Source organism: Manis pentadactyla, chromosome 10, assembly GCF_030020395.1.
Source record: "Manis pentadactyla isolate mManPen7 chromosome 10, mManPen7.hap1, whole genome shotgun sequence".
NCBI classification, from domain to species: Eukaryota; Metazoa; Chordata; class Mammalia; order Pholidota; family Manidae; genus Manis; species Manis pentadactyla.
Window position 1 is genome coordinate 44,785,294 of NC_080028.1, and position 19,772 is coordinate 44,805,065.

Genomic DNA, 19,772 nt, shown 5'->3' on the forward strand with positions numbered 1-19,772 from the left:
AATGAACCTCGACAATGCATTAGTATGTGCTAAACACCATTTGTGGAATGTTCATAATAGAGATGTGAGGCTGCTGAGACCTGAACACACTGATAAATCTAAGCATTGTTAAAAGCATCTCAAATGGACATTAAGGCTCATGGTGTGGTGCTCGGGGAAAACATACAGCCTCACCTATCTACCATCTTGCGAAAAATACGAATATACACCTAATTGATAATTAAATCTAACATGTGAGAAGAAATGGGTGATAGAGAAACAAGTTAGGTGATACCATAAGGAAACAGTCAGTTTAATAACCAAGGATATCATATAACACAAATCACCTAATTTCTCCCTGAATTAAAGAATGAAAAAAAAAAGAAAGGCCCAGAGGAAATTTTCAAATGTTGTAACATAACAACTAAATGTGATGTGTTAGATATTGATCCAAATACCTTACTTGTAAGAGAAAAAAAATAAAAAACAAAACATCTTTATGTAAGCCAGGGAAATATGAACACACACTGAATATAAAAATCTATGATGAGTTATTGATAATATTGTGTGGGTAAAATTGCAGTTTTTCCAGAATCTCTCACCTGGACTTAGTTCTTCTCCATATCAATAGGTGGTTCCAAAGGGTAGAGAGAAGTAGTCCATCTCCATATCAATATGAAATACAAGGGCAAGCAAGGGCATGCAGAGGCCAGAGTGGTTGGCTGGGGTCCCTTTTTGGAGCTGGGTCACAAGAGACACAGGCAAGCAGAAGTGGACACCTCCTTGTAAGCAATAAGCAGATTTCTCCCACTTTATTTCTCCCTTGGACTGATTTCAGTTTCAGGTAGTTTGCCCTGGGATAGGAAAACATTTCCCCCCCATAGTTTCATCTGATGGTAGTTCACAGAACCTCAGAACCTGAAATCTGTCTTCATGGGTGCAATTCTTAGGTGGGCTACCCCTAGAGATGGTGGAAAGATACCTGGAAGCCCCTCCGTGGATGGTGGGGAGGCCCTAGTGGCTGCAGTGGTGGAGGGTACAGCTTCACCGAAGGGCCTCCTATCTTTGGGGCTACCAACTGGGGAGCCCCTAGTGGGGAATTGGTCTATGGTAAAGCACCTGCTAGAAGGATGGAACCTTCCCCAGTTGGGTACGGGTGGAGACACTGGAAGCTCTGGAATTAGTCCTCATGAGATAGAAGACTGTGCAGAGGCCCTGAGGCGTCGTGTAGCAGCCAGGATGGTGGGGTGTCTGTTTCTCGAGATAGTGGAAAGGGGTTTCAAGGAGAAAGACACACTTCAGTGATGCTTGGAGGAACTGTGTGATGATCTATAGGATGCTCTTAAGAAAGAGAGACAGTTATTGAGAAGGCAGCTTATGCTCCTGGAAGAGACCTTAGCAGCGAGGGAGGAGGCAGCAGGAGAAGCTGTGCTGAGGGAGGCCATGGGGGAGGGGGAGGAAAGAGCAGTGAGGACAGCCCCGGAGACGGTAGAGGAGATGCTGGGGGAGGGGAAGGGGCTGGGGCCGAGAGTCCATCTGTTGCCAAGGCCACCACCAAGGAACTAGCCCCTCTCGTATTAAATACCTGCCCCGTTGTAATTAGGAAAGTAAAAAGGCAACAACCAAGGGCTCCTCAGAGGAAGGAGCTGCTCCTCCCCAGGCTGTGGAGCACTCTGTTCTCCTCCCCTATACCCTTACGAGCTGGGGGACATGAGCATCAGGTTTCAGAAGAAGACATTGGAACCTCTGCGTGCATGGCCTTTGCATCTCTGGGATACTGGGGTGGAAAACATTGTTATGTCACGTTCTGAAATGGGTAGTCGGGCCCGCCTGATGACTCACCCTTCCCTCTGGCAGTGGCTCGGGGAATCAGGATCATCTGAGAGCAGCCATGAGAGCAGTTTGGTCTAATCAGGGCGATTTACCATATTTACACACTAGCTGGAAAACCTATGCAGAGCTCCAGTAGGTGTTACGTGACTTGGGAATGAAAAATATCTTTTATAATATGGACCCTGGGCCCCGATGAAGAGTTGTGCAACACAGGAATGAGAAATATAGTGCTGCGTACTCCTCCATCTCTCTTTGGGTCCCTCGTGACTATTCTCAATCCCCACATAGGGCAACCCAAAGTGAGGCTACTCGTACTTTAGCTGAAATGGGGAGGTTAGAGCCTGGAAGGAAATACAGGCTACAACTGAAAGGAGAGGGGTAAAAGGCCTTGTGAAGGCCTCAAGGACCCAGATTTGAGTTGGTTTGATAAAAAGCAAGGGTAGTGAAAGAAAAACTTGATGGGAAGCCCAATAGAATATTGTTAGAACTGTGGGACCAATTAAAGCCAGAGCAGCAGTTCCAGCTGCTGAGGTCCATGACATGGAAACCCGAGTCAAGGCCTCATGCCCAGCCTGTGCCCCTGAAAACTTCCTGAGGGACAGTACTAAGGATTGTTTGGGTCATCAACCCCACAAGAGGACAATTGGACATTACACTTAGACTGAGGAAAAAGGTCGAGATTCCCACCTTGGGGGACATGGTGGGAACCAGAGATCACATGTAGAATATAGGCAATTCATTGGTCCCCTGTGAATGTACAATGTGTCCTGGTGCTAGTGGACACAGGAACTGAGTGTTCTCTGATTTATGGCAACCTTGAGCATTTTCCCAGGACCCCTGCTTTGATAGATAGCAATGGGGATAAGGCATTTAGAGTGAAAAAAGCCCAAATTACATTGGGGATAGGGCATTTACCCCCAAAGGACTATATGGTGTACATTTCTCCCATCCATGAGTGTATTTTGGGGGTAGATATCCTGCAGGGCCTGTGGTTACAGACCACTGCAGGTGAGTTTAGACTAAAGGTATGTGTTGTAAAGGCAGTTCTGAGAGGACATGCTAAGCACCTGCCTGTAGCTCTGCCTATACCTTGGTGGGTGACAAATAGTAAGCAGAATATATTGCCTGGGGGCACACGGAAATGGGAGAAACTTTACAGGAATTGGAGAAGGTGGGAATCTTAAAGCCACTCATAGTTCTTTTAATTCCCCAGTGTGGCCAGTGAAAAAGCCAGATGGCTCCTGGCAAATGACCGTGGACTATAGAGAATTGAATAAAGTCACACTCCCTTTGCATGCTGCTGTCCCCTCTATAGAAACCACTCTACAGAAACTCACTCAGTCATAAGCTGGGCATGTACCATCATGGTGCAGACATTGCTAATGCTTTCTTCTCTATTGACATAGCACAGGAAAGTCAGGAACTGTTTGCCTTCATGGGGGAAGGCTGGCAGTGGACTTCACTGTCCTTCCACAGGTATACTTCCACAGTCCCACCATCTGTCACGGACTTGTAGCCCAGGACTTGACCACATGGAAGAAAATGCAAACAGTGTGGTCGTATCACTGCATTGATGATAATATGCCTTCGTCTGATTCTCTTTCAGATTTAGAAGTTCTTAGATTGATGCAACATCTGCAGGAGAAAGGATGGGCTATGAACAGCACCAAGGGTCAGGGACTTCTTTTGTCTGTAAAATTCTTGGGGGTAACCTGGTTGGATAAAACTAAAGTTATTCCTGAAGCAGTCATATACAAGGTCCAGGCTTCCCCCACCCCTACCACTATGGCAGTATTACATGAATTTCTGGGTCTCTTGGGCTACTGGAGAGTGTTTATCCTGCACTTGGCACAAATTCTGAAGCCCTTATACCAGTTGGTATGAAAGTGCATGAGGTAGGAGTACTTATACTGCTGCCAAGCGGGCAGTCAAGGCCATAAAGGCCTTGAGTGTAATGGATTCATCAAAGCCCTGTGAGCTAGATGTTCATGTAACTGAAGATAGTTATGGATGTGTTCTTTGGCAGTGGCTTCAGTGGACACGCCAACCTATTTGATTCTGGTCACAACTATAGAAAGGAGTAGAGGCCTGGTAGAACTTGGTAGAGAAGCAACTGGCTGCTCTGTATCATGACTTGCTTGCTACAGAGCCCATCACTGTAATAGCTCCAACCAAGGTAATAACCACCTATCCCATTTTGGGGTGGGTATGATACTGTACCCAAAGGCCATGGAATGGCATGGCACAGACGCCTACACTGGCCAAATGGGACACATATTTACAGCAGCATAGTACTCATTCTACTAGCCCCTTGAGTGGAGAACTCTGACACTTATTGGGGCCAGTAACTTATACCAGTGGAAAGCAGGAAGAACTTGCTTTTAAGCCAGTGGTAGCCGAAAGTCTTTATCAGGTTGGGAAAGCCCTTATGCCTGAAGATACTTGGTATACAGATGGCTCCAGTTGTAGGCAGCCCCAGGTGGAAGGCTGTGGCTTTCCATCCTAAGACTGAGACAATACAGATGGGGGACGGAGATAGAAGAATAGTCAATGGTCTGAGTTGCAGGCAGTAGGGATCGCCCAGGAGCCCTCCCCTATAATTGTCTGCACTGACAGCTGGGCCATCTATTGGGGTTTGACGCTGTGGTTGCCGACCGGGTGTTTGGTCACCATCTCCTTTGGGGACAACGGTTGTGGCAATACTTATGGGCCTCTGGTCAGACTAAGACAGTTACTGCATATCATGTGACTGGCCATTTGCCTTTGGCATCCCCAGGGAATTATGAAGCAGACACACTGGCCCAGGTGCATTGGCTAAAAGGAAAGTCTGCCTCTGATGCAGTCCAAAGGTTACATCAGCATTTCTTGTATGTGGGGTAGAAGACAATGTGGGCTGTAGCCCATTGGTGGGGATTGCCACTGACCTTTGAAGAAGTCAGCAGATCCCAGAAGGAGTGCCTTCTGTGCTCTAAGAAGGACTTACACTGTGTCCCCAGCAGCATAGGACAATAGTAAAGGGGCCAATATGTCATTTCAGGTGGCAGATAGACTGTATTGGGCCTCTTCCACATCAGAAGGATATTGGTATGCCATGACTTGTGTGGACATGGCTACTGGACTTTTGGTTGCTTATCCTGCTTATCGTGCAGATCAGCAAATGACCAAAAGGAACCTAGAGTATCTTTGCATCCTATGGCTAGCCGCAGGTGATTGAGAACAATCAAAGCACCCACTTTACTGCGCATGTGTTACAAGAACGGGTGTAAGAATTAGGAATAAAGTGGAAGTTTCATGTACCATGTAACCCTACCAGGGCAGGCATGATAGAGAGGAACAATGGTCTGTTGAAATTTGGGCTGAAGTCGGACACCAGTAGTCTACAGGGCTGGTCAGTTCGCTTATGGACAGTGTTATGGTGTTTGAATTAGAGGTCCCCAGAAGGAGCCTTCAGCCCTGTGGACATGCTAACACACATTGCTCTCTCTTCTATACAAGTGTATGTGCAAACCAAAGTGGAGTTATTGAAGCCAGGACATGGCCAGCAGAGCAACATCATGCCGCCAGCCCCAACTGCATCAAACCCCAGAGACTGTTGAGTGGATGTGGCTTTGGACATTTTGACACATGGATCAGCGATGTCTGGCCTTCCTGGCACCTTGGGGAAATGGCCTGGAAGCTGGCATCCTGTGTTGCCCTTTGTAACATCAGAGTAACCCCAAAGCCAGAATAGTGTACCCAAAACATCTGAGAGGTAAGAGCATCAGAGGAGTTTTTGTTTTATCTTTATGGCCAGTGCATGTACCTCTCATAGTCTTATCTACTGACCCATCTGTAACTCGCACAGGGAGAGGGTTGAAAGTCTGATACACTAGACCAGGACGAGACCCCATTCCTGCCACTGTCCTATCACAGGAGCACTCTCTTGCATGCATTCTGCCTGATGGACAAGACTTGCTCATGCTGATATTAAAAGATGAATCTTATCATCCTTAAGGTTATTTTCTTCCACAGGCCCTGTGGCCTCAACCCGCCCCAGCTGCAGCTGCTGCATGATGACTGCTCTGAACTCCCTACCTGTTTAACTACTGCCTGCCTGTGGAATGGGTGAGCTATGGACTTAATCTGCACAGGACTTTGAAACTAGCTGAATCCTCCTGCTTGAGGATATTCTTGATTTTACAGTTGTTGCTACTGTATGTTATTCATCTGGTTACAATGCTCCAGTTTTCTCACAAATAGGCCGTTGTGGAAGATGGGGAAAGATCAGATTGTGATGTGATATTTCTGGAGGGTGAGCTGTGGGTAAAACTGCAGTTATTTCCAGAATCTCTCACCTGACCTTAATGCATCTCCATATCTATAGGTATTTCCTAGAGGTTGAGAGAAATAGTACATCTCCATATCAATACATGATTACAAGGGGGAGCAGGGCCTATCTGGAATTAACACATTTGGTGGGATCCCTGTTTCTGCAGCCCTGGCAAGCAGAAGTGGGTGATTGGTTGTAGGCAATTAACAGGTTTCTCCCACTTTATTTCTCCTTTTGACTGACTTAAGTTGCAACAGTATTTTGCCCCCAGCTGGGAAAATAGTCCCTTGGAGTTCCAATCAATATTATAAACTTTCAACAAATTTTCGCTTACATTTTATTTCCTTCACATATTTAGAAATATATATTTTAATAGAATTTTTACTTTTATCCATGCCTTTCTTTATCTTTTGTTCACCAATTAAGGTCAAATATAACTTCTCTGGTTTTTGTTCTCACATATTTCTCATTTTGCATCATAAGAAGTTTCAAATCGTCATATTGGAAAATTATCTATTATTCAACTCGTATTTGTTTGGGTGCCAGACATAAAGGATTCTAGAATTTGGCATATGAAGCAGACATTCTCCTGGGCATTTGCCATTGAGAGTAGAATAAAGACAAGTAAACATGAAATTGTGGTAGGGCAAGGAATGAAAGGAGCGGGTAAGTGGTGACACTAGCTTGAATGAGTCAGACTAACCCAGGCCTGGTGGTTCTGTTAGTGGAATCATAGGACAGGGTCAGCAAAAAATTCCTTGTGGGAATGTCATTTAAATTGGAGAACCCTGGGAGTTTGGAAGCTGAAAAATGAGGGAAAAATTCCTGCCTACCTGTGCCGTGATATGAGAAATGGTTTGAGGTAAGAGAAGAAGTATCAAAAGAAGTTTTAATATGTTGTATGATGTAAGCTAAAGTTGGTAGAGAATATAATGAGTAATGAAATGCTCATCTTGCTTTAGGGAATCATTATTAGGTGCTGTAGTTCTGGGGGTAAGGGGTTGCCCCTCTCCTGGGCAAGTTGCTATGAATCGGGTGAAACCAAAAGAGGACACGGGGAATGGCAGGTTTGGGAAAGAGGTTTTATTGCCAACAGCTTGCTTGAGTTTGCTAGCCAGCCCTCACTCCATCTGTCCTTTCTGGATGTGGCTCATGCCCTATCCCACTGATGTCCCCTTCTATCGGGATCTCCATGGGCAGGTCATTGGAGACTGGTGTCTCCACACCAACTAGTTATCAGGAATGGAGGGGAGGAGAGAACGGCCATTGTCTCTCCACACCTTGACCCAGATTGACCAGAGGCTCTGCTGTTGTACACACATGCTGGTATGAAAATGGCCTAAGGCCAGGTGGGAAATTCTGGAACTCTGGCTAAAAACTTCCATTTACCCCATGGATGCATAATTTGGACACTTTTTTTTCATATTAAAAGAGCAAATCTTCACAGTGATATTGGTATTTTCATTATGTTCTATTTCTCTTTCCTTCATTTCCAGAATACTTGGCTTACTGGTTATGAATTTATCACTCTTTTAGCCCCATATTGGTTTCCTCGGACTCACTGCCATCTGTTTGCTTAAATTCTCTACATTCAAGATTTCATATTTTAACTGGTACATCAATATCAATTTCTTTTAAGTAACTTCAGGGAATGACTTATCTTTAACAGGAAATACCAATGCATTTCTTTCTTCATATTAATGAATTCATCTCCCTTCCATAGTTTTTAAATAACTTACATATTGGATTGGATCCAGTCACTAAAATATGTGAATCTTTTGGTTTTAAAGATTCTTCAGTAGTAAATGCTTCTTTCAAATTCTAAATTTTATACTTATTCTTTGTATTAAAATATATCTTGGGTGTATAAAATATTTCATTGTTGCATACAGAAAGTATTGATTCTTTTCAATATTATGTCTATTCTTATTTCAATAAGTTTTTTTGTTTTGTTTTGTATTTTGTTTGTTTGTTTTATTTGGAGGAATGATGTGCCCCATGGTACTAATATTTTATGACAAATTTCCCAATCCTTTCAGCATTGGTAAGGAAATGTTAGGAGTGAAGTCATGCTAAGATTTACTGAAACACCTATTCACACTTTTATTCACTAACATTATTATCTCAAAGAGATTTATTTATAAGGTGATGAAAGGGGTGACTTGACCAGCAGCAGTACTGAATGGAAGGCCAAATCTAGATTAGAAAAGAACAAAATTAGACAGACTCTGAAGGAAATATGCTTAGGGATCCGGACAACAATGTTCCCCTAATTCCTTTGGAACAATATAAATCATTTGACTAAGTCATGAAAGGCTTGCTTCACTTGTTTGTTCCTCAGAGCGTAAATAAATGGGTTCAGCATGGGGGAAATAGAAGTAGTGAGTATTGACACTCCCTTACTAATGGCCATTTCAGCTTTTGCTGAAGGTTTGATATAAACAAAGATGCAGCTGCCATAAGTGACGGAAACCATGATAATGTGGGAAAAGCAGCTGGAAAAGGCTCTTGTCCTCTGCTGGGCAGAGGGGAGTCTCAGAGCTGTTCTGAAGATGTACATGTAGGACAGAACCACACATACTAGAGTCATGAGGAAAGTCATCACAGCACAGACAATAACCATCTGCTCTATGAGCCATGTATCTGAGCATGAGATCTTTAGCATAGGGTTAGCATCACATGCAAAGTGGTCAATGGCATTAGAGGCACAGAATTCCAGGTCCAGTCCCAAGCTGAGTGGTAGCAATATGATCAACAAAGAAGTCATCCAACAGCAGAAGATGAGCCTTTTGCAGACCCTGTAGTTCATAATAGTCATGTAATGCAGGGGTTTGCAGATGGCTACATATTGATCAAAGGACATGGTTGCTAGGAGAAAAAATTCTGTTACTGCAAAAACGTCTATAAAAAATAGTTGGCATATACAAGCATTATAAGTAATAGTCCTGTCACCTGTTGATAAGCTGTACAAGAATCTAGGAATGCACGCAGAAGTAAATAAGATTTCTAAGAAGGAGAAATTTTGGAGAAAAAAGTACATCGCAGTTTTAAGGTGAGAATCCACTAATGTGAGGAGAATGATGCTAAGGTTTGCAGTTATACTCAACATGTAGGTGATCAGTAGAAATATAAAAATCATAATCTGTAGCTTAAGGTCATCTGTCAATCCCAGGAGGATGAAACTGGTGAGAGATGTGTGGTTTCTCATATCTGGGTCCTGACCTTTGCCCAATCTGCATGTAACAGTGAGGGATTAAGATCTGAGAAGATGGTGGGAAAAATGTGTTACAATGGATTTCATTCAGAAAAGCCAAGCAATGTATTTTACATGTATTTTGTATTACTTAATGAATTTTAAAAATAATTTAAACTCTCAGCTCTGTTAATAGCATATCATCAGATTGGTTCGAATTCTGGCTTTCAAATGTTTTTACTTCAACATATGGTAAGATAGACATTTCATTTAGCAGCACACTGTACATTCTCACACCCACACTAATACATATTCACATACATATACCTGAAACAAAAATGTGAGTAAAATATTAATAACCATTAGGTTTTATTTTCTAATGTTCTCTGAAGTTTTATTTTCTAATGCACCCATTAAAAATAAATACACGAATCACCTAATAGATTTTATAGCATACCTGTATTTGAAAAATACAGTCATGACCTGTATTTGAAAAAATACTTTATATGGATCTTTTGAATAATAAAGTCCAAGGAAAACATAATTTTCCATGATAGTTTTTTAAATGTGCACTATCTGTTTAATTTGCACTTTGGAATAGTTTGGTTCATAGCACACTTGCACCCCTTAAGAATATTTCCCTCATCACTAAACAAAATTTTACTGTCACTATCTGCTGATAACCATTTTTTCCTGAATAAATTAAAAATACGTGAAATGTGTTTGTGACACAAGATGTTTCTAGATACATCTACCAACACAGTTGAAGACCTTGTTCCACTGCACAACTCATTTTACATGCACAACCTGTCTGGAGAAAGTTTCATCTAATCATCTGTGGTTTTTCCCTCTCCCAAGCTCCATCCATTTGCTGATTCTGACCTATTCCTGCTTCTTTGTGATTCTTTCCTTTTTTCTACTTGAACTCTTCAGAGAAGTTCTTCCAAATCTCCCAATCCACAGTAAGAACTTTTCATAGGTTTTTGCCACACATTGTGCTTCATAGAGGATATAAAAATTTGTTGCATACATTAGTTTTTGTCTTGTTTAATGTAGTAACCACAGAGCTATAGGGTACCGAAATACAGAGTTAATTAAAGGTAATATTTCCCTCAGACCTAGATCAAGTTATATTATTTATTGTGTGGACTCAATTTTAAAACTTCTCTTACAACTCTTACTTTTGATGTATCCCTACTGTAATCTAGGAGATTCTCATTGGGTTTTATTTTGGTGGAAGTAATGTTCTGAGTGGCTCCTAAGTCACACCATAACATGACTATATACTCAATATTTATATAATACCTGCATGAAGGCAAAAATAGATTTTTTTTTTTGGCAGAGAAATAGCTTTTCTTTTATGGATTCAATTCCTGCTTCCTCAGTAGACCTGCCCAAAATATAGTAACAACAGAGATGAAAAGTTTTAAATTCTCGATTTAGACCATCAATTGCTTAGTAATTATTCCTCAGCTAACACCAACTAACTACATTAATGCGTGCTAAATGATTTTGTTCGCCAATGCTTGGTTAGGGACATAAATAAATTGAAAAAACCTACATCATTTGGTATATAAATTCTAATTAATTGGCTATGTGAGGGTTTCACTTAATTGCTTTAAAGTAGTCCTTTTCTTCAGAAGTGGGAGATACTCTGTACTCACCATCTGCCCATTTCCCATAGTAAATCTCCAAGAGTTTACAGGTTTTGGTAAAGAGATGCAGGGATGACCCTGGTTTGTTGTTTTAGGATGAGCCAGGCATTCCCAAGAATGTGAGCATCACACAGCTAACAATAAATTAAATGAATAGTTACAATAGATTAAGAAATTAAAATAATTTAATACACTAATAGACTTACAATATAGAAAAGGAAACATATAGAGGCCACCTACATCTCTTTCCTTGAGTCTTAGCACAACTGTGCCTTACACAAGCCTGGAAACTTTAAGCCTTGTCCTCACTCCTAAATATCTTGTAAATAATTTGACACTATTGTTTAATACTATATGTTTACTTCTTTTGTCTTTTAGAAAACTTAACATTTTAGAGAGTGCAGGAATGTAAATTATGTCATCAGATGATGTCCCATTCAAGGTTGCTTCTAGAAGCCCTTCATTTCATCTATTTTAGGTCACCTACTATTTTGTTGATATACAAATCCAGCCCTATCAAAGTCTCCAATTAATTCAAAATTATAAACTCTTGTTCCTTTTTACCACAATTCACTTAACGATTCCTATCTCTCTACTTTTGTAAAACGTATCAAACTGTTTCTTAAAGAAGATAATTTTCTAAGTCTTTCAAAGACCACAGACATTGATTTAAGCTGGGTATTTATCCCTGAGCATCCCTAGGGTTAGAAGGATGAGTAACAGTTTGCATGGGCTTGTATGTGGACAGAAGTCCCAGGTGAATTAGGATCAATGTTATTTAACAATGTTTTGTGTAACCTTTTGGCAAAGATCCTGAAATAGGCAGCACTGGGGATGGTGTCTTCAGCAAATTAAAGATTCCACAGCAATGCTTAACACAGGACTTTACACAAAATAAAAATCAAATGAAAAAGAGCAATCCTACCTTTTCTTCCTTTTGTTCAATAACATCTGTAGCTGCTAATAGCTGTTGCAGAATATAATTACCCCTTTTTCCTTGGATAACATATTTTTACCTTAAGTACTTCTTATTATTAATAAATTAACAGAGCAGAAATAGAAAAATTAAACCTAAAGGTAAAAACCACCCTTAATGTCTCCTTTATGCCCTTCCATAAATTTCCTATGTAAACATATTCATATTAATGGGGCTATTCACAAATATGAAACATCTCTTATGGGCTGTTTTTCAAATCATTTTGATAATTGAATACTAAAAGTTCTTTTTATCTCAATAGCTATAAATTTGTATAGTCATTTGGGGAGTATGTAAATTTATGTTAATATTTATGTGATATATAATTTGAAATCAATCCTAACAGTTGAAACTTTGTGATTTCTTTAAAAACTTTCACTACTATAAAAAAAAGTGACTATCTGAAGCTTATTTTATTATTCTATAATTTTTATTATAAATTTATGTTTCTTTCTCAATCAGCCTTCAGTTATGATGCAGAATATGTTTTTATACAAAGATATTTTTCTTCTAACAATATTTCCTAGAAATGAGCATTAATTTTTTTTCTTCTTATGTATTAACAATTTAATTGTTATGTGCGTTGCAAATAGTTTACCACTTTTTTGTTGGTATTTAATTGTGTTCATGCTATTTTCTTTACATAGAATATCATGTTATATTTCACAAAGAAATTTACATTTTCCTGATCACACCTCACATTTTTCACATCCTGTATACTTTATGTTTTTTAAATTAATCATGCTATTGATTTTTGAAATTATTTTTGCCTAATATTTATCATTGTATTAATACTTAATAGAATAATTACTATTAAACACTTAATATTTAATGACAAATAATATTTGTTTAGTATATATTACCATTTAATAAAAATAAATATTTCAATATTAAGCTGTAACGGTTTTCTGTGAACCAGTCAAAGCAATCTACAGAAAAGACAGCAAAGCTGGAGATATCACACTTACTGATTTCCAACTATACTACAAAGCTACAGTTAAAACACTATGGTCCTGCCATCAAAACAGACACATAGAACAGGGGAACCAAATACACAACCAAAAATAAACTTCCACATACATTATTTGACAAGGAAGTCAAGAACACTCAGTGAGGAAAGGAATCTTTTCAAAAATAGTGTTGGGAAAACTGAATGACCACATACAGAAAAATGGAATTGGACCATGTCTTACACAGCTTATGAAAATTAACTGCAAATAGATTAAAGACTTCAATAAAAAACTTGCAACTGTAAAACACCAAGAATACAATATAGGGAAGAACTTCCTTTACATTAGTCTTGGGAATAATATTTTTGATATGACACAAAACCCAGCGACAAAAGCAAAAATAAAAAAGGCAAAGTAAAAGTGAAACTCACTCATCTGACATCAAACTAAGAAAATTTTGCACAAAAGTAAACCATCAACAAACTGAAAGGCAACTTACTGGACAGGAGAACATTTTTGCAAACCATGCCAGATAAACCAGATAAGCAGTATGGATGATCCTCAAAAATTCCAAAATACATAAGAAACACATACAATTCAATAACAATAACAAAAACTGGAAAAAAATACAATTAAAAAATGCGCAGATGAACTACAAAGACATTTTTAAAAGAAGACATCCACATGGCTAACAGGTATTTGAAAAGATGATCAACATCATAAATCAGGGAAAGGGAAATGCAAATCAAAACCACAATGAACTATCACCTCCCACCTGTTAGAAAAGTTGTCATCAAAAAAAAAAAAACAAATGTTGGTAAGGATGCCAAGAAAAGGAAACCCTTTTCTTGTGGGAATAAAAATTGATCAGACATTATAGAAAACGGTATGGATGGTGCTCAGAAAATTAAAAACAGAACTTCCTCATGAACCATCAATCCACTTTTGGTTATACATACTAAGGGAAAACAGGATGCTGGAAAGACACATGCACTCCCATGTTTATTGCAGCATTATGCACAGTAGCTAAAATAGGAAACAACCTAATTGTCTAGCAACAGATGAATGAAAAAAGAAGACGTGTTACATACATTCAATGGAATGTTATTCCGCTTCAGGGAAGAAGGAATGTCTGCCATTTGTGACAACATGCATAAACCTTGAGGGCACTATGCTAAGTGAGATAAGTCAGACAGAGAAAGACCAATACTGTTTGATATAACTGATGTGTGCAATCTAAAAATGTTTCTATGAGAATCAGTTCTCATAGAAACTGAGAGTGGAATGTTGGTTACCAGAAGATGGTGGGGGGGGGCGGGGAATAGGGAGATGTTGTTAAAGGGTATAAACTTGCAATTAAAATATGAATAAGTGCTGGAGCTCTCATGAACAGCATAGTGGTTATAATCAACAATATTGCATTGTATACTTCAAAACTGCTAAGAGACTAATCCCAAAATCTCTCACCACAAAAAAGTGATAATTATGTGATATGATAGAGATGCTAACTAAAGCTATCATGGAGCTTCCTCAAAAAACTAAAAATAGAAATACTATTTGACCCAGGAATCCCACTCCTTGGAATTTACCCAAAGAATATAACCTCTCAGATTCAAAAAGACATATGCAGCCCTATGTTTATCGCAGCACTTCTTTACAATAGCCAAGATATGAAAGCAAGCTAAGTGTCCATCAGTAGATGAATGGATAAAGAAGAGGAGGTACATATACATAATGGAATACTATTCACTCATAAGAAAGAAACAAATCCTACCATTTGTAACAACATGGATGGAGCTGGAGGATATTATGCTCAGTGAAATAGGCCAGGCAGAGAAAGACAAGTGCCAAATGATTTCCCTCATTTGTGGAGTACAACAACGAAGCAAAACTGAAGGAACAAAATAGCAGCAGACTCACAGATTCCAAGAAGGAACCAGTGGTTACCAAAGGGGAGGAGTGGGTGACGGCAGATGGAGAGGGAGGGAGAAGGGGACTGAGGGGTATTATGTTTAGTACACATGGTGTGGAGGATCACGGGGAAAACAGTGCAGCACAGAGAAGACAAGAAGTGACTCTGTGGCATCTTACTGCACTGATGGACAGTGCTTGCATTGGAGTATGGGTGGGGACTTGATAATATGTGTAAATGTAGTAATCACATTGTTTTTTCATGTGAAACCTTCATAAGAGTGTATATCAGTAGTACCTTAATAAAAAATAAATAATAAATTTATAAGGCAACTTAACGTTCATGGATACAAAGTCAATATACAATGGTCAATTCTTCTTCTAAGTCCTAGGGATGAAAAATTAGAAGATAACTATTTGAAATGGATACCTTTATAACAACACCCCAAAACAATGAATACTTATAATTGAGTAAACTGCAATAATTCTAAACACACAGATACATTTGCACACAAAAGGAAAACCTATAAATATTGAAAGAAGTTAAAGAATAACTAAATAAATGTATGTGGACACCATGTTAATAGATTAGAAGACTCAATTCTCTAAATATGTAAATTGTTACACTGACCAAATTGGCAATTGATTTGACTAGCTGATCCGTTGATTTAACAAAGTCCATCAAAATCCTAGCAAACTATTTTTGTGTTTCAGCATGATTCTTAAATTTGTAAGGAAATGCAGAGGACCAAGTCTACAAAAAAACACTCCTGATAAACAACAAAATTGGCAGTAGTATGAAAAATAGACGAAAGGATTACACAGAAAGTACAGACATAGATAGACCCACGTGAATGTGCCCCTGCCTCTGTTTCTCCAAGCCTGTCAGTCTCCATATCCCTGCTTCCCTTGGTCTGTCCTGCCCACCTCAGGCTCTATTTTGCCATGGTAGAAATTCAGTGTAGCTGTTGTCCAGGGCCTGCCATGCTCTCAATAACTGACCCACATTTATAAAAGATCTGAAGGCTTTTCCACAGTGAGTGTGATGGCTGTGATGATGGGAGGGTGTATAGAATTTTTAATATTTATTTTGGATAGGGAGACTGGCTGTGAGCCAGCACAGGAAGTTAGTTACATGCACATATTGAGTGTCTGGCTGCAGCTCAGACTTCTCAGTTCTCAGCTACAGGACTTTAGGAAAGCTGACACTGCTGAGCACAGTGAAGTGAGGGGCTGAGACCTGGACTTATGATAAAGTGATGGATACTGAGCACAGTGCACCCAGGTCCTGCATTCTTCATAAGCTAATGACAACTTTAGATTTAGCAAGGTCCCTGCATGTTTTGAAAATGAAAACTCAGTACTTGAGTTACAGCAGGGGTTAATGAATACTAAATAGTCCTATCTTAATAGGACCCACGGATAAACTATATGATCAGTAGAACAAAATAAACAAACTTTAATTCTCCTAATCATTGAATTAGAACATCTTAAAAACTAATAATGAGATAACTGGGGAGGAGTGAGTTCATTAGATCATTAGAGTGTGTCCTATCGCAGAAATCATCCAATGACCCCAAGCATACAGACAATGTAAAGACAATGTGACAAGAATCAAACTGCCATTTTATCGTCTGATTTTCTTTTTTCTTTTTTTGCTGCAACAGATGTTATTATGCTTGTATTTTCTAACTCTGGGGACACTGCCCCACAAGTGCTGGTTATTTTTTCTTTTATCTTTTTTTTGCCAAATTTAATTCCACTGAAGAGTCATTGGTGGTTTGAAGGATCACCAAGGACATTTTCGTTTGTTCACTTAATTGTTCCCTGGGCACTTAAGCAGAGGAAACCAATCAAGCACATGCCATTTCTACTAATGAATATTTATAGAGCAACCCCTTTCTTTGCACACTGAGGTCAGACCATCCTCACTCCAACAGCCATGGGGAGTTGCTAGCAGTTATTTGCCCTTGACCAGTCTTCCAGTCACAGAATTCAGGGAAATATCATTTAATAGCTTAATGTGAGAAAGGAGCTCTCATCAGCCTCCATGTAGACGTGGTGATGAGAACAGCAAAGGGTGCCCCTCTCGGTGCCATTGCACATCCCCCTGCATTTGCAGCACTCTGCCTGGAAGAGTATGGGGGGCTTGGAAGTATGACAAAGTTAACCCAAAATTATAGACAGTAGCAATCAATGTTTTTCAGACCCAATACGGAACTTTGGGTTAAATTTCAAAAAGTGATGGAGAACCACCACAAAGTAAGTATGAATGAACCCTTTGTCATTTATGTGCCTAAACGTTTGGGAATTGGAACCATGGAAATGGTGTAAATGCAGTCCCGTCTCAGGGTAAGAGCAATGAGGTTAGATTTTTCTGCTAGAAAATCTGAGTGTAAGAAGTTTCTTCATGTTCACACAGGATTTGAAAGTAATATATGAATTGCCACTTTGTTCTATATAACATGACAATGAGTCTGAACATGACTCTTGAGCAGTGCTCTTGGAATGGATCAGAATCAAGGATAAGACCAGCTATGTACATGCTTGGAGAGTGTAGTCCCTGCCATGTTATAATGGTATAATGAAAGGGGCCAAAAATATATATAAAAAATATGTCTTCCTTTTTATAGACTTTTAAAATACGAGGGTTAGAAATAACTTTAAACAGCGAGCTACCCATTTAAAACATGCTGCTAAATGGTTAACTGATCCTTGAAGATATCCAACCCATCCATTGGGCTGCCTCCTTCCTAAAGGAGGCCATACTAGTACTGCCATGTTCATTAGGTTAGAATGCATTTTATTTTTTGAGTCTCTGATATTATTATTCTTTTTACTGGTGTGTTCAGTCAAATCAGTAACATAAACATTGAATAACTACATATCTGTTATTAATTTAAAACATTGTAGATCAGGGAAACATAGAGACAACTGATGATTTGGTAGTGAAGTGACCATTTAGAATAAAGTGATATACACCTCTTATAAAAAAATATCAATGAAAAACTATCAAGATTATCTTATCATTAAAATATATTTAAAATAATATCTATAATAATAATGCTTAAAACTCCAATGTTTTGGGTGACAGAAGTTCTTACTTACCAATGATATGAGTATCCACTAGGGCACAATATTTAAGGGACTACTTTGACGATACATATGGGAAGCTCCTTATTCAATATTTCTTTTTGACTAGTTCTTAAATGAGAAATTAATATGATGAAGACAAAAATTTTGCATAGAAAAATGCCCACTAAGATATTATTATGTAACAAATGGAAGCAACCATAATGGTGACTATAAGAAGTACAAAATGTATCATTTTCTTCCTTACAAGTTGGGATCTGATGAGCAAGTAGTACTGGTTTTTAGGAATATTTAATAACATGAGGAAAATATAAAATAAATGCTTTAAAAATAATGAAATAAGTGAGGTTAAGTGAGGAAAACATCAAATGTTATTTATAACATTACATTAAAAAATGCAAATAACTACATGACATATTGACATATTTTCAAACAGGTTGTAAATTAGTATAAGGTAGTAATAATGATGGACTGCTGTGATTTGATTATAGGAGATTTTCCTTTCTTATAATTTTCTATTTGTTCTACATGTACAGAGTAAATATGTACTCATAATGGAGAATCAAGTAGTTATTTTCCTTAAAGGGAAAAATAATAAATAGCAACTGTTGAGAATTTAAAATTATCCTTAATATCAGATATTGAAATATTTGTGACCTAAAGCTCTAGTATGAAATACATTTTCTTTGTACTAAAAATTTTTTTCTCAAAGTTATCATTCAAGCAATGATGTGAACTTATTTGTAAATCTCACTACAGTGATTTCTTCTGAATTGAGGATACAAGATTATGCATTTTTGTGATATGCAATGGTGTACCATCCAGTGATAATGTCTGGGGTCAGGGTATGGGCCATCACGAAGGTCTTGGGTTATGTAGGAAGAGGGAGCTAATGTGAAGAACATCAAGGGCAATAACTGGAAAGACGTGTGGCTGCTCTCCAAAAACCCTCAAGTCTTAGTGTAGGAAAGTAAGTAATGCATGATCATGCATTATTTATTTTGTAACGCTCAGGCAAACTCATAATCCCATAAGCTCAGGTCAGCAGCCTTTTCTTATGACAGTGCTCATTAACCCTCTCACACTGTGACAGCTCTCTTCAATAGAAAAGAATTTATGCCTTCCCAAGTCCAGAGGGAAACAGCACATAAGGCATTTTGTAGGGAATATCTCAAAGCATCATATAAAAACATTCATATTACAAAATAATTCATGTCTTTGGGGAGATGTGAGCCTAGTTGTTTACTGAATAAACCCAGACACCCCAGAGACACTGTTTGTGATTAGGAAACATTTGAAAAGCTAACATTTTCACTAATTCATGATTATAAGAATTGATTAAGGATGAGCAAATGCCCCAAATCCTAAAATTATAGCTTTCCTGGAAACACTTAAACTTTAGGTTGACCTTGACCTGGAACAAATGCCAGCTCTGACACTTCTTAGAAGTACAACATTGCCCCAATCACTGGGAAGGTAAGTGAATAGGAAGAAAAGACAAGAAATGAAAAAATACTCAGTGGTTTCCTGGAAGGCAGTAAAATGGCTTCTTTGACATGATCCTCAAAAGGAGCCACATAGGGAGGCGATCCTATAGGGAAATTCACAAGGATAGACTGTGATTTTTCAGCTTTTAAGAATATCCACACCAAAGAGCCCTTTTTATCTCTTTTCCATGTCAAATTTTATCATTGTTAAGTATTAATGCCTGATAATAACTGTTGAGCCCAGTCTGGTCTATCCTTGGGCCAGAGCACTGAAGAGCAAAGAGGTGTCCTGAAGCAGGGACAGAGGCAGCGATGGTTAGGGACATCCCCATGCACAAAGTGAGTCCCCATGAAAGGAATCAAGGCAAAGGAGACAACACTTTCCC